Source organism: Marmota monax, unplaced genomic scaffold (genome assembly GCF_021218885.2).
Source record: "Marmota monax isolate L192 unplaced genomic scaffold, Marmota_monax_Labrador192_F-V1.1 WCK01_AAM20220418_F8-fsc00246, whole genome shotgun sequence".
NCBI classification, from domain to species: Eukaryota; Metazoa; Chordata; class Mammalia; order Rodentia; family Sciuridae; genus Marmota; species Marmota monax.
In genome coordinates, this window is record NW_026694838.1 from 1,210,077 (window position 1) to 1,220,110 (window position 10,034).

Consider the following 10,034-nt stretch of genomic DNA (forward strand, 5'->3'; position numbering starts at 1 on the left):
CACCACATATAAATGAATAAAATAAAGGTCCATTGACAACTAAAGAATATTTAAAAAAAGGCAGACTTAAAATGTAGAAGAGTAGTTCACAACCATAATTAAGGGATTTTATTCCAAATGAACAGAATATTTTCAGTCCTAAGAAGCTGTTCACTGTCCTTTCCTTCTTGGAGTAGTGACCTTTGCTGTGTCCTACTGTGAACTACAGGAGATAATGGCCCGCAGGTTCTTGGAAACCCAGGTGACATTTTGTTCTCATAGAGTCAAAGCAGTGAGCAATGTGATGCCTCAGGGTTGCCTTGGAGGAGAACGTTTTAACCTATGTTTAAAAGAATCTCTAGAAACTGCTTCCCCACAGGTAAGAGGGAGAAGGGGGAATTGAGGAATCTTTATTTTCCTAAAGTACATACATTTCAGAAAATTCAGGAAACAGTGGAGATATAGAAGTGTGCCTATCAAATCAGCATTCCTATCTTTTAGATCCCAACTGGTCCAGCCTTGAAATTACAGAGGCACCCCGATTCTCTATCAGAACTATAACATCTTAGAACGAAAAAGACAAAATTAGTAGTGGTGCCCAAAAGCCACTGGCTAAACTAATGGCTTTAAACCTTCTTCACTGTGACAAACTACCAAAATTGTGTTTTATGTACAACAACGACAACACACACACAGAAACCTATATTGTGTTTGCTGCACTCACATATATCTTTTCATTTCTATTTCATTAAAATTACTTATGATTCCATTAATCCCAAAGGACTTTAGTATTCTTTTTAGAAAACAATTTTACTAGTAAAAAAATCCCCAATAAGATATACTATAGATCTGAGTAATTATAGGACATAAAGGGGGCAGGCAGGAAAAGGGGGATGGATTTGAAAGTGTTCGGAATTCCCTGCACACTGTACCCTTCTTTAATATTCAGCTTCTGTAGGCACTTGGAAAGGGGACAGACTCTTTTAGATAGCTTCACTGATAATAAAGCATGGTTCGATCACAAGGATCACAAGGAAGATCCCAAGGAAAAGGCTTACCTTCAAAAAAAGTGATTGCAAAAAGTATAGAAGAAAGAAAAAAAAAGTCTAGATTTATGGAAATTATGTAAAGTTCTCTAGGGAAATAAAGGAGGAAAAAAACCAAATATGCTTCTCTTATTCATCATGGTAAGAGAGGTCAGAAAATCTGATAGCACAGCAAAGACACACATTACAAAAATACATCCATCCAGGTACCAGGTCCAAGGATGGTGAAAGAGAAGAAAAAAAGAGAAGGGGAAGAGGTAGAAAAGAGAATAGAGCTTCTCAGAGTGTCCTGCTAGTGAAGAGATATGAATTAATGAATCACGAGGTGGATTATAACGAAGAACAAGATGAGTTTAGGGAAACAAATAGAGGACAATATAGGAAATGGTAAAAAGAAAAAAGGAGATTTTCCTCTTAGTGAAGTGGGAATCTTCTGGCAATGTACTTGAAGCAAGCATTCCCCAAAAGAAAGTGAGTTTAGTTAATTGTTTCATTTTTTTTCTGTAATTTAGAGATCACCAGCTATTTTTCAAGAGAATGATATAGAAGATATTGTTGGCTCTGTAACTAAAAGAATAGCGAGAAGTTGACATGAGCTCAGGTTAGAGCATCCAAGATGGTGAAAACCCTAGAATAAATGTCCAGTTAAAAACATCAAAGGACCTGGATGCATTCATCCCAGAGAAGTAAGCGCTCGATACAAAGCCTCTAGCTGCAAACAGAGATTACTTAAATTCTTTGTGAAATGTAAAAATGAGAAAACTCATTTTTGCTGTTTGAAAGAGTCACACTCTAGCTGAGCACAGTAGTGCATGTCTGCAATCCCAGCAGCTCAGGAGGCTGAGACAGGAGGATGGCAAGTTCTAGGATAGCATTAGCAATTTAGCAAGGCTCTGAGAAAGTCAGCAAGACCCTGTCTCAAAACAAAAAGGGCTAGAAATATGACTCTGTGGTTAAGTGCCTGTGGATTCAATTCCTGGCACAAAAAATAAAAATAAAAAAAAATGTCTTGGGCTGGGGTTGTAGCTCAGTGGTAGAGTGCTCGCCTAGCATGTGAGAGGCCCTGAGTTTGATCCTCAGCACCACATAAAAATAAAATAAAGATATTGTGTCTATCTACAACTAGAAAAAAAAGTCTCACACTAATAAAAGAAAGACATGGAGATGTGAAGATTGCTGAAAGCACCTCAAACTCTAGAACTCAATGATTCTATATTTGGATGGAGAAAACATGGGAGATGAAAGACCAATATAGATTTTACATTTCTCCAAAAGTTATCACCTTAGGTTTGCTCTGTGATGAGTGACAAAAACATGTGGGATGCCTTAGGGTTATGATTCATCTAAACAAGCATGTCAAAGAAGTCCCAGCTTCTCTGCCAACCCAGATGTGTAGTTACTGGTCTACTGAAAGATCTGGGCGTGGATTCCAAGGCCAGGCTTGCAGTGATAAAGAAGCCTGAGGTCTGTCAATGTGTATGGCAGTGAGAATGTGCTCTTTATGATGAAAATATCTCCTTGAGGGTGATTGAACTTTTTGCTCCTTTACTTAGCTCCCCATTTTGAAATATTAAAATTAAAATATTTTTCTTCTAAAACACAAAATGACAGAAATAAAATATACTTTTAGAATCTCAGGACTTTTGTTTCCTAATGCTTTATATATAGCTGTTCTAATGAAGTGTGTCAGCAATTTTGAAAATCTATTTGAACTCTGCAAGAGTCATGATTCAAAGAGAGAAGAGCTTTACGTTCAGAGAGCTGATTCTGAACTTGACTGCAAGCCAATAGATTAGTATTGGGTTCATTGTTCAAAACCTGCTTCAACACAACCACTGTAACGCTCCTTCATATTGTTATGAGTCACCTAAAATTATATGTTTTTTTGTAATTAAAAATAAAAGGGGAAATGAACCTTAAAGAGTAATTTCTAATTTACCCCTTATTGTTTTGTAAGCCAGGAAACCTTTGTTATATTTTGTTTTTCCATTTTTACTCAGGTATAATTGACAAATAGCAAGTGTATATATTCAAGATTTTCAAAATAATATTTTGATGTATGTATAAATTTTGAAATAAGTAGCCACAATCAAGTTATCTTGTTTTATGATAAGAAGACTTACACTCTACTTACTTAGCACATATTAAGTTTCTAATACATTATTATTATCTGAGTCAGCATGCTGTACAGTAGTTGTTCAGAATTTATAACTGCAAGTTTATCTTTTAGTTCCAATATCTTTATATTCCCTATCTGTAGGTCCTTGGAGCGGTCCTCTTAATGCCTAAGACATAGCTCCATGATAAGTTGTTTTCCTTTGCAAACCACATGGGCTTATAAATTATGATTGGAGAAGAAATTTAACAGAGTAACTTAGTGCCTTAAATAGTAGTGTGTGTATATATATATATATATATATATATATATATATATAAAATTTATCTGTTTGCTAAAGGTTTATGCTAAGACCTGAGAACACAAAAGGTGAATTGCATTCCGAGTATTCTAGAAAATACAGTTAAGTATTTGGGGGAAAGGGTCAGTCTTATAGACACCTGCTCTCTGACCAGATAACAAGTGTAAATAGCTAGTATAAAAGAAATTCCTTTTTTTATGTGAAAATGATATACTAAACCTAAGTTTCCTATACCAGTAATGTATTTTTTCTTTCTTTTTAAGTTTTATCTCAAGTAAAATTAATTACTAATGATCTATTAAATTATACACTATATTTTATTTTTGGAAGAGGTTCATTTGCAAATAACTCTTTAGGCAGGGCAAAGATGCATAAATTATGATAACATACCAGGCACTACTGAGAGGATACCTGGATGAGCTTTTTAAGACATTCATTATAAAAACTAAGTCATGAATTTCTGATAATCACAGTAAATTTATAAGAATCAAAGCTAGTTAATTTTTTTTCTAGCATTTATATCTTAGAAACCTGAAACAGCATGCAAAAAAACCACTACATTATAATGTATTTGTAATTTATTTGTCTTCATATTCAGGTGGTAAATTCATAAGGGCAGGCACCCGTTTAATATGTTGATCACTGAATCCTTTGGATTTGGAAAAAATACATTGGATCCTAAAGAACTACTTTTTAAGTAAGAAGATGACTGGGTATTCTAGAAATTAAAGCAAAGGAAAACAACCCAAAGAAACAACTCACATGTTGGCAATCCCAAGAAATATCCTAGGGTCTGGACAATCAATTTTAATTTTACTGTTGTGGAAAATGAGACTATGGAAAATGAATATTTTTAGGATAGTAGTAATTACTGGATAATTAGGCTATACTTTTTATGGTAGGAATACAAATATAAATTGACACAGATATTTATTATGGACCAAAGTTTTATGTTTAAGAACTATGATTTTGGATGAGTCTTATCTGGCTTCAAATATCTGCTTATTTGCCTTCATAAAATGGCTAGCTCAGTAATATCAGTCAAATCATATATCCTTGTAAATCTCCAATCTCTCACATGTAAAATAAAAACAAGAGTATCTTCCTCTTAGTATATTTGAGAAAATGAAATGAAACATACACACACACGAGCACACACACATATACATAAACAGAACGTAATGTATATGTGGTATATATGTACATATGTGTATACATACACACACGTAGTGATTAAACTTGGAAACAATAGGTAGTAGCTGTGATTAACATGACAAGAAAATTTAATTTACTAATAGATTATATATTCAAGTTTATTGGAAAAGTATTACTTTATATAAAGTACTTTATATAAGTCTGATGTATAGAGAAAATTGAGTTTGAAATATTAGAAGCCAAAAGAAATACAAGATTACTTAGAAACAAAGATTTTTAATTTCTGAGATTATGATGCCAATGAGAAAATAGAAATGTGTTAGTAAGACATAGTGTGCACATTTGCCAAAAAGTGAATAATCACTTTAGGTAACAGGTCCTAAAGTTTTTGAGAGGTGAATACTTTGTTTTCTTACTTCTAAATGAACATAATATTTTGTCCCCACCCTTCCCTGTCTCCTCAGTAAATAGATATGTAGACACCGAAAACAAATATAAAAAGAGATTGACATAGCAATTAGTACAATGCTCAGCACATCAGTGACAACAACAATAATCAGTGTGATAATAAAGCACTCCACAAACATGTTTATCCAATTAAGGTTAAATATATAAGGATATATATATCATAGTCCTGATATATATATCAGAGTCCAGATGAGACAGTTATAAATCCCACAGGGAAGCAACTACTACATGCAGAAATACTATTGATTATATTAATTTATCTTCAGGGACTCATTTTAATTTCAAGCTGATGAAATCCATTTCTCTGTAAAGCTAAATTGATGAAATATCACAAAATGAGAGTTAGAGCTGAGCATCACCTCAATTGTGTCAACAGAAATGGGTTTTATGGAGTACTCATGCAAGGACAATTTCTTCCTGCTTTTGTCTTCCTGTCACTTTGATAATTGTATCTGGGAGAAAATATTGATTGTGTAAATTTTCATCATTATTTTTTTCCCTTGCTGGGGATGGAACCCAAGCCTCACACATGCTAAGCAAGGGACTAGTAGCCGCTGAGTCACACTCTTGGCCCTGACTGTGCAGGACAGCATGGAGGCAAACTTATCTAATGCACAATTTCCATTATTTACATGATGTAAACCACACACCACAATACACAGTCAGGGAATAAAAGTTGCTTGGCTGTTATGATTATGATACTGTACTTTGTTCGATTTGGGTCCTACTTAAGACAGAAACTGGCAGAAAACAAAGTATGACAAGTTGCATATGCTTTGTTTTTATTTTATTTTCTATAATAAAAGAACCTATAAAATATGAATTACTCCATAGAAAGTTTCCTGAAAATGGAAGCCTGAAATAATAAAATATGAAGAAATATCTCATCTCTTCCTATCCTGGGAAACACATTAGATAGTGTGGGTCATGTTGGAACAGATGAAGTCTCAGTCTGAAATTGCTGGAAATTTTTCTAATATTTGTTTTTGCCCAAATAGGAAAAAAAAAAGTTTTTGACTTAATTTACATGACACTGCATTGCTTTGTCATGGTGAGAGTTCTGACATGGGGGCTCTTAGTAGACTGAGGGGTCAAATAAATCTTGTTTGTGACTCAGAGCAGAGAAGGAAATTGAACAAACCTCCAGTAACTGATGACACCCATCACGTGTCTGCTGTCATTGTAAAACTGACACAGGATGTTGCAGTTTCACCATTTTCTTCCATCATTCAACAGAGGACGACTGATTTTTCTTAGTGCCACAAACTTTTCATTTTCCTTTATTACATGCATGCTAACAGCCTCACCACTTCCCTGTTTTTGTGAACTCCTTTTGGAAACTGCAAAGGCAATTGAGATTTTTGAAATGACAGAAAGTTTCTTTGCCAAGCAAAGTTTTGACTGTAAGAAAAGTATGGGCCATCTGTGATTTTGGCAACAAGATTGCTTTGCTGATTTTGAAAAAGAAACTCTTCTGTCTTTGTAACCCATGGGTATCAACTGCTATGAAGGATATTGCCAGCAATCATCAAATAAGTCTTATTCACTGGCTTAAAAGTCACCAATTAAAGTTTTGGGAAAAATAAAGTTTTCTACAAGATAGAGGATCTATGGATTCATTGAAAAAATTGTTATGGGTATTCAAATGAAATGCGAGCATAAGTTTTACTGTTTAGGACAAGAAGAATATTTAATGTGCAGAGCAGTTTGACAATTAGAAGTTCACCAAGTACTTGGATTATTTACTAAACAATATGAGCCACAGAAAGAGAAGACATGTTATTTTATTAATCAAAATCATCAAATCAGCTGCCTCAAGTGGTACCTGAGGTCATTATTTCACCAATCTGCTACTTTACAATGGAGTATTGATGGCCACCAATACTGGATTTTCCTGTGTTATAGGAAATCATTTTTAGTAGCAAAACTTCTTGATTTCTCTGCAGTTAAAAATGAGGATATGGGATTAGTTTTAAACCTATCTGCAGCTTATTGTTAGGTGACTTAAATTTGATTTGAATATTTCTCTTCCTCTAGTACATCTCAGAATAATAATGACCTGAAACTTGTTGAAAATAATCTTGTGAGCAAATGAGACACTGCAAGTCAAATTTCTTTAATGAGCCTTGTAAAATTCTGTTGATCCTTAATGCATGAACATCAATGTCCAAGAAGGAAATTTTGCAAATTTTTTATGTGTATGTTATTTTTTAATTTATTTTGTCAGTAGAAAGAGGAATTGATAGCAAATGAATATAAAAACAAAATGCATTCTTGCCAAAGAAAGAATTCTGCCGAAAATTCAGCTTATCTTTGAAACAAACATTATTGGCTTTTCAAAATGATGTAGTTTTTAGCAGGATTGAGGTTTAGGATTTATTTTGCTTACTTTATTCAAGTTTATTTAAATGCTCTAAAATGAGAGCAGTAGAATTTATGTTTGTGATGAGAGCTTTAAATCCATGTGAAAAAACTAAATCTGTAACACAGTGAAATAAACACATACGAGTATGCTCCCTGTCCTGGAAAATATTTTCTCTAATCTTTGCCTAGTTAATTATTTTATGTAAATTTTAAATAAATCATCCCCTTCTGGAGAAAGTGTTTCTTGCTTTTCCTATCCATGAAAATTCACCAATTTACATTTCCACACGACCACAAACAAGTCATCAGAGCAAGTATTTATTTATTCATTTATTTTTGTGTTGCTGAGTATCTAACCCAAGGCCTTGTGCATGCTAAGCATTTACTCTAACGCTGAGCTGTACCTCCTGCCCAATAGCACTTAGCATAGTTGCAACCTTACATATTTGTGTGAACTCGGTAAATAACTTCATCTCTTGTGTTGACTTGCATTCCCATGAGAAAAAAGTCCTCTGCCTATTTTGCTTTGCAGTTGTCTTTCCAGAAGTAAGTGTGCCTGCACACTGCAGGAAAGTGCCAAATCTTTGTTAAAGAATAAAGACAAATCAAACTGAAAGATCCTTGAGGTTAAGGAAAAAGTCATGGCTCTATGATAGAGAAGACTTTCCATGTTTGAGACCATCATTTGGCTCAGATTCTAGAAAGTTTTAGGAAAAGGAAGAGAGAAACTCAGGAGAATTGTCAACCAACTTTGACCAGATAATTTTGTTAAGCCATTAAAATTGGGATCTACTATAATATTCTTATGTATTTTATTATTATATATACATTAAAATATATATAACACATATAAGAGATACATTTTATTTTCTACAAAATTTAAAGATTCAAATGTTCTTTAATGCATCATTATTTTTCCATATACAGTCTAAATATCTGATGAAATAAAATCTTACATAATTATCTCAAATGAACATGGTCCTGACTTGCTCTCCTCAAGATTCCATTTCCGTGGTTCTTAAGAGACACACTCCTTTTCTAGCTACTTACCAGGGGTCATCAAAGTTAGAAAACTTTCTCTTTAGTCAATAGAAAAATGTTTATTTTTTTTCCTTAAAGTATGAAGAATTTGAAAAAAATTCTCATCTAAGCTTGTTAACATGAACAGATTTTTCTAAGACATAAAGAAATAATTTTGTGACATTTTTTAACTTTTTACTAAAACTGAAATGGCTGAAACCATTAAAATAAATAAGGTGCCAAGACTGGAAAATCACTGACATCTAATTACTTTGATAATTTGGCTCATAATTGCGTGATTTTTACCATATTACAAACAGTAGGTGACTTTGCCAGCTGGGCTTTTACTGTGTATTCAAGATGTGCAATTATTGGAGAACTACCATAAATCAGAAATGATCTGGACATGCAGCAGGGAGCAAGGGTGCCCAGCACCTTCTGCAAGATGGGGCATTGTGCCCTGTTTTATCTAATACAAAGGTAATGGCTGCTTTGCTAAACGCCCATTTCACCCTGTTTGATTTAAACACAGCTGTTATTACAAGAAGCCTCAGATCATTACTAACTCTTATGACAGCTTAATCATGCTAGTACAGTCCTTAGATGGAGAATTCAAGTGACATTCTTAAGTCTACTTAATTGTTAATAACGGAAGACACACCTCAAGGAGAAATCCTAGAGATGTAACAAGAAATAATTATTCCTCTCTGCTCACAGGCCATCAGAATTGATTCATGTTTACTTCCGATAGTTTCCTCCACCACATGGAATCCTCAACTTCTAGGTGAATGTTTCTGATCATACTGAATACACATAGGAAGTCTGAGAAGCCACACGGACTCATCAAGGCCATAGTCTCTACCATAGTTACGTGTGGTGAAAAATAGGGTGATTTTGATGAATCCATCACTGCCAACTTCAAAAGCTCCCATTTTCAAAAGCAGTTATCAAATATTATAACAATATTATTAAATTATATATGTTTACAATCTATCAATAAAATATAATTTTTGGCATTTAATTTATAAAATATTATCTAACCTATTCATGTTTATTTAAAATGAATATTGTACCTTACTGAAAATAATAAGTCATATGATAAAATTAGTAAGAATAACAGTGACAATAAAAGGTGTCATTAGCAGATTCTTAGTGGATCTATTTAAATATGCTTTCTAGCTATTTTAACTGCATTAGCACAAAAATAACAATGTTTTGCATTGACATGATTATTTACATATTCACTCAAGGTAGACTAACTGCTAAAACCCCAAGACTTCAGAGACTTAACAGTACTTATTATATGTGTCCAATAGGGGTGTTCTTTATCAGTCAACTTCTATCTTGGAAACCCATTTTGCAAGTCCTTCAAGTGTTCCCCATTTATCCAAAAAGCAGATTCAGAGATTGGGTATATGCCTATGGGGCATTATTTTACTGGACAAGCCTGGAAGTATTTATTGCCATTTCCATGCATGATCTGCTGGACAGATGATAATCACAGGGCTACTTCTCTTTTAAAAATTATTTATTTATTTATTCTAATTAAGTATGTATGATAGCAGAATGCATTTTGATTCATTGT

The 10,034-nt window shown here is 33.6% G+C and overlaps 1 non-coding gene across 1 annotated transcript; it reads left to right on the plus strand.

The window, feature by feature from the left end:
* The first annotated feature begins 2,040 nt into the window (after nt 1–2,040).
* Trnaa-agc (transfer RNA alanine (anticodon AGC)) lies at nt 2,041–2,113 on the plus strand. The gene has a single exon. It is a non-coding gene; the product is annotated as a tRNA-Ala (tRNA).
* Nucleotides 2,114–10,034: the final 7,921 nt, after the last annotated feature.